This window comes from Cryptomeria japonica, chromosome 10 (assembly GCF_030272615.1).
Source record: "Cryptomeria japonica chromosome 10, Sugi_1.0, whole genome shotgun sequence".
NCBI classification, from domain to species: Eukaryota; Viridiplantae; Streptophyta; class Pinopsida; order Cupressales; family Cupressaceae; genus Cryptomeria; species Cryptomeria japonica.
Genome location: NC_081414.1, coordinates 757742354 through 757748958, shown reverse-complemented (window position 1 = coordinate 757748958; position 6605 = coordinate 757742354).

The following is a 6605-nucleotide window of genomic DNA, read 5'->3' as shown; positions in this document are numbered from 1 at the left end:
GAAATTTTCTTGCTAGGTTCTTGTCTGACCTTAGGTAACCCAGTGACAACTTGAATAGCTTCCTTCATGATCATGTAGGGCCTATCTAGCCAAATGTTTTTTTGTCAACCCTGCTCAGAACGTATCCAATCATCTCATCCTTAAATTTTGGTATATACAGAATACCAGTTAACCCTAGATCCTCAATTGCCTTGAATTCTGGTTTGATCGTTCTGGTGTCTCCCAGTATCACTAATTGATACATGCTTTTGATGTTGGTACCCAGATCCTCAAGAGTGCAGTGAATGTATGCCCTCACATCTTCAACATACATTACTCCATCAGGAACCCTAGAAAATGCTCCCACAAAGTCTTCCTTTTTGGCAATTTCGGGAACCTTCTTAAAGATTGGCCTTAACCTATCCTTCACTTCGACAATGGTGGGATTTGCAATAAAAGTAGGTGTTGAAGTTCCAGATGCCATGTCGATGATTACCTAAAAGCGAATGCTAGTAGATGATCGAGTGCTTCAGATAATTGCTCAAAATCCTCTCTCAATGCATTGCTCGCTCTTCACTTCACTCTGATTTCTTGAATGCTCAGTGAGTGAAAATGAATTCACTTACCCTCTTTTATCAGTGAATAAAACACTCATTTCTTGTAATAAATGCTTCACCAACAACCCTACGAATGTCGGTTTCATATTTATGTGTCTGGGTAAACTTCATTAATGATGAACAAATTTCTCCAGATCTCGTTCAAGATCTCCTCAGATCTCTTCCGAGGTAATATGCAACATTTAGCAATGACTTTTCCAACCCCTAAGGCTTATTCCTCAGTTACCGGTGGAGGAATACTCTGTTCTACCAGTGGATTTGCTGGTATAGATCCATCTCCACTTTGTTCTTCAGATTTTCTAACCCATCTCTTGGTGTGATCTTGTTTTATTTCATCTACCTTTTTTTTTCCTTTCTCATTGTCTTTATCATTATTAGCCGGTTGAGTCTTTCTTCTGCAATACTTAGCAATATGACCTATTTTTTTGCATGCATAGCATGTAACATTGTTCTTCTGAATTGGTTTGACATATCCAATATCATTATTTCTTGACCTACAATGATTAGCAAAATGTCCAAACTTTCCACATGCATGACATTTAACATTCATTCTACAATCTTCTGATCTATGACCATATTTCTTGCAGTTTGTGCATTGACCGGGAACAGATTTGTAGTTTTGATTTGCCTTATTTCTACATTGTTTAGCCATATGCCCAAATTTATTGCAAACAAAACATGTACCATTTAATTTATAAGAATTAGATTGCCTTACCAGTTTCCTCTGTTCTGATGAGTTCTGCATACCGATTATCTGATCTTCATTTGTAGTACCGGAGCTTTCACCTTATATAAATCCAAGTCCTCTAGAATCATTAATCTGTCTTTGTATTTTCAATAAGTCATCCAACTATGCAACACTGATCCTAAACTTTTCTTTATACTCACTTGCAATTGTTAGATCATCTCTCAGAGTTGTTATTTGTCTTTCAAACTTTCTTGTTCATTATTCCGAGAGTGTGCCAAATCAGTTCTCAATAGATTATTCTCATGAGTAAATCTTCCACATTCATCAAACTTGTTCTTCAGAGATAAAACAAGATTATCTTCCTTCTTCTTTATGTCCTCAATATCTTTTGATAACCTCATGGTCAGATCTTGCATTTCATTTTTCATGAGCATGTTTGCTTGACTTAGTTTTTGACATTGTTCCTTAAGAGCATTTTTCTCCTCATCATCCGGTTGTTGTTAAAGTTCTTTTCTCTTGGCTTGAGAAAATGATAACTTTTCTTGTAGGATAAGAATGAATTCATTTGCAAAATTCACTCTTCTTGCAATTTCAAGTTTTTCATCCTTTCAGCATCATAATCCTCAAGAGCCATCTCAAGTTGTTTCTCCATAGCCATGTTCAAAGATTTAGGTTTTAGGATCTTCCTCAAGCAGTTAAACTTCTCTCGAGGTGCCAGGCTCTGATACCAATTGTTGGGATCTGAGAACACTGAGAGGGGAGGTGAATCAGTGTTATGCTGGAATGAACAATTTTTAACTTTCTAAATCATGCATGTATGTATTGGTAAACAAATAAGAATATAACAAGAAGTAAATAAACCATCCACATAAATGAACACAATAACACAAAATTTATACGTGGAAAACCTCAATGATGAAAAACCACGATGGTATTTGTGACCCACAATATCAGTTCATTGGCCATATGAAAAGATATTACATAAAGTAGGGACCTGCACTTGCAGGAAGGCACACTGCCTAGAGCATACTACTCATCACTAAAAGAGTCTCACTGACTAGAAGCTTTCTACCAAAGTAAATTATTGAATATGAACTCAAGAGTGCATCTGCTATGTTAGATAGAGTTTCGAATTTGGTTCTACTCTATACCAGTTCACAAACTTGAACTATTACCGGTATTACTTCTCCTCCAAGAATGCTTTCCAAGCTATTTGTAGATCATTACATGATATAATATTTGCATACAAAAATGATCTCCATACATATATTTCACATCTCACAGTTCTGCTATACATATATATGTCTATCACAATACCATCATAATCATCTTCTTAAATTAACCTAGCAGACTGACTTATATACCTATTACATGATATGCCTTATCTCGGCTTACAATGCATTTACAAAAGATATTCAATGTCGGCCTCGATAATAATTACAAAATGATTTACAAAATAAATCCTCCTTGATGTCAGCTTTCATGAAGTATTGATGTGGGTGTCGGTGTAGACCTGAATGCTTCCAATGCTGGTATCTACTGGTATATGCCTCCTAGTGTTGGTTTGTGACTTCCATCAGATCTTGTTGCCATCAATGACAACAAAATGAATCCAATGAGTATCAATTGCCAACTATAAAAAGGGGAACACTTAGGGTAAATGGCCCAATTTTATGATGTGTGAAGTGATGAAATATTATTTTAGATTTAATTAAATTAACTAGTTAAATGCTTAAAGGGAAATTAGAATGCAAGATGCAAACACACTAAGGCGGGTGCTAAACTAAGTGTATAATTGTTCCACCCTAGCAAGGGTGTACAATTTACGATGCTATATTTAGCCCCCACTTTATCGGTCATATGACACTATGTGCATATGAAAGCTAAAGTAAATAAAAGTAAACATACATGAAAAAGGATATATTCACAAGTTGTCAGACGAAGCCCCCAGCAGTATCTGCAATACACAATTATGAATCGCACCCTACAAAATCACATGTTAATTGAAATCACAAAATCACCTAAATTCTTACTAAGGTGATGAAAATCTGAGGTAGCTATATGCCCTCCCCCCCCCGTTTTGGCTTGCTAATTTAGTGAGTTGAAATAGGGTATCATGTTTACCAAATAGAATTGTGAAATAATATTGATGACAAACGCTAATAAGAAGATTTGATACAAGATCAAAAACTAATGGAGAATCATTTGGTAAGAAAGAGGACTAAACCTTAATTCCAATGCAACAAAGAGTGTGAGGATTTGAGAGCTCTCTAACACAAGATGAAAGATTTAAATGGAAACAAATGTAAAAAGGAAAAAGAGATAGAAAGCATGAATACACACTTTGGTGATCCATGAGAAGATAGGAGAACAAAAGAAACCATGGACATCTTGCCCCTAAAACTAGGTGATCCATGGAGAAAAGGAGATGGAAAACTAGCCCCTAGAGTCTATCTAGGTGATCCACGTAAGGGAGGAGAGTGAGAACACTGTTAGTTCCACTCAACCTCCCGCACGTGTGTGCAAGTGAGGTTTGAAGCACCTCATAGGAGTCTTTTCCCGAGTATGCTACAACCTGTATAAGATGTATAGTGAAAATGTCAAGAAAGTAGCAACATCTCTCTCTAAGAGGCTACCCTCTAGTTCCGAGAATGACCCATTGTATAAGAGAAAAGTGATGATGTCTTTCTCTAAGAGGCTGCCCTTTGGTTCCGAGAATATCCCACTGTATAAAAGGAAAGTGGTGGCATATCTCTCTAGGAGGTTGTCCTCTAGTTCTGAGAATGACCCACTATATAAGAGAAAAGTGGTGACATCTCGTTTTGATAATGACCCACTGTACAATGCGCGAAAGAAATATAGTACAAAAGGAGCAGTGTGGGTACCCAACCCTTTAAGATGTCAACATAGATTAAAGTTTTATATCTTAGGGAATGTAGAACAAGGGTACCTAGCTTCAACACTAAGAAGATATCCTTCATACAACAAAGTCATAAATCCAAGCAAGAGAGGAAATACTCTTCAAGCAAGGATAAGATAGTTGAAAAGAGATATCTTGCTACAAGTGTAAAGGTGATCCTTGGAGGAGAAGAGATATTTTCTCAAAAGACATCTACCTCAAATAGGAGTTATCTTAGACAAATATAACATCTTCTATAACAAATAAATGCATTGAAAATTGGAAAAGAATGGAGGATTGAAATGACATCAAGGAGAGATTATTTATAACAACACTCTTCTAAAAGAAGGCAAGAGCTTCTCATCAGGGACATGCACGTTCACAAAATAGAAGGGTTTATTATAAATGATACTACTTAGTGAAGAAAAGAAATTGATTATTAATCAAAGACTTTCAACATCAAGGAGGTGGTCCCAATTAAGGATATGTACTTAAGATCCCCATTAGGGATGCTTGTTCCAATATGAGAGAAGGAATTCAAATATGAATACACCTCTACAATCAATAGGAAATCCTTATAGAAGACACTACTTCACAAAGGGGAAATTTTAATCTTAAGAAGGAGAGATGTTTGAAATCACTCTTGCCCCCCATATATAAGGAGAAGAGATGAGATAGAAATAGGCTATTATCTTACTTCCAAAAGTATGATTGCACGTGAAATTGTACCATCATTAATGACAATGAGCCCCCAATAAGTGAGCTACCAATGTCACATAATGATGAGCAACATAATAGCCATTAATGTTATTTAAAGACATGATAGATTGAATTAGGTATTTGAATATGACAAGTTAAATCCTCTACTATAAGTGAGATTAAAAACATGTATAAGATGATGAATGTTAAAAAGTCTTTAGAAAGAGAGAAGTTTATAGGAGAAGAATAGACCACTAAGTCATACTTCTCTTGCACAAAAGAAATATTAGGAGAGGGATAAGTGTAATTCATTAGAGCCTTATTCCTAGAAGAAGGGATTTTAGAATGAGTAGAAGATAAAGCCTCATAAGTGGGATTACAAATCTCTTGAGGAGATTCATAAATATATTTCTTCATCACCAAGATTTCCTTATGAGCGAGATGAGTGTTGAAAGAAGTAGAAGATGATTTCATTGAGGTGAGGTCATCATCACTACTAAACATAGCATTCACATTGAGAGATTATCTTTTAGATGCTTTGGTGGGTTTAGAAGGATTGTATCCAAGTCCAAATGAAGCTTCATGTGTGTTTTATTCTTAAGGAATTTTGATTCCTTCTTGATTTGCATTGGACGACCATTTCCATTGTAGCCACTCTTAGTTAAAATGTGAAAATCAAGATCATAAAGGGATGTCAAATCAGAGAGAGATGGTGATGCCTCATAGGTCTCAATGCTATATGAATTAGAGAAAATATTTGAAGAATTATTTGACTTAGAAGTAGCCACAAAGTTGTTAGACAAAGTGGGTTGTTCTTTAGGTTCCTCCTTAGATTTCTCCTTATCAGTCTTATATTTGTTCCAAGATACTCTATACTCTCCTATAAAAGTAGGGTTAAAGTCTAGAGATATCCAATCATCATTTGCGAGCACTTCTTCAGGAGAAAAGACATCTTTCTGAGGAGATTCTGATTGAGTAGAAGAATCAGGAGTACTAGAAGGAACAAGATCATTAAGGAAAATAGATGTATTTGAAGAAGTAGGAGGATTGGGAGAAGAATGGGAAGTAGTTGAACAAGAAGATCCAACTTCTAATGGACCTTAAAGATCGGTATCAGCTAACAAGGTGTATGTCTTATTGTCATAAATGAACTTGACTTGCCTATGAAAATTTGAGGGGACAGCTTGCATGCTATGAATCCACGGTCTCCCTAATAGAAGGTTATATGTCAAATTACCAGGCATGACATGAATAGGTGTAGATAAAGTAATAGGAGCTACCTTAACAGGAAAGGTTATGACACCTAAAGAATTTTTAGCAACATTTTCAAAGCCTCGAATAGAAATAGAAGAAGGTTTGATGAGAGAACGATCCACATTAATTTTATCCAATAAGTCCACACTAAAAACATTAAGGCCAGATCCATTGTCCACAAGTGTTCGTCTTATATCAGTATCATAGATAATAACCATAATCATAAGAGGATCATATTGATGTTGGATTTCATGAGAAGGTAACACATCTTGTGTGAATACAATTTGAGCTTTGGGTTTGTTTTTAGGATCAATTAAAGAAGCCATGTTATTAGGTGTCACTATAGGTGGGGACATCTAAGTTCTTTAAAGAATCTTGTAACATCCCTTGATAAGCAGGTGAAGTTTGAACCAAATCCCAAATAGAAATCTTGACAAGAGTAGCTTTAAGTTGTTCAATGAGATCATAC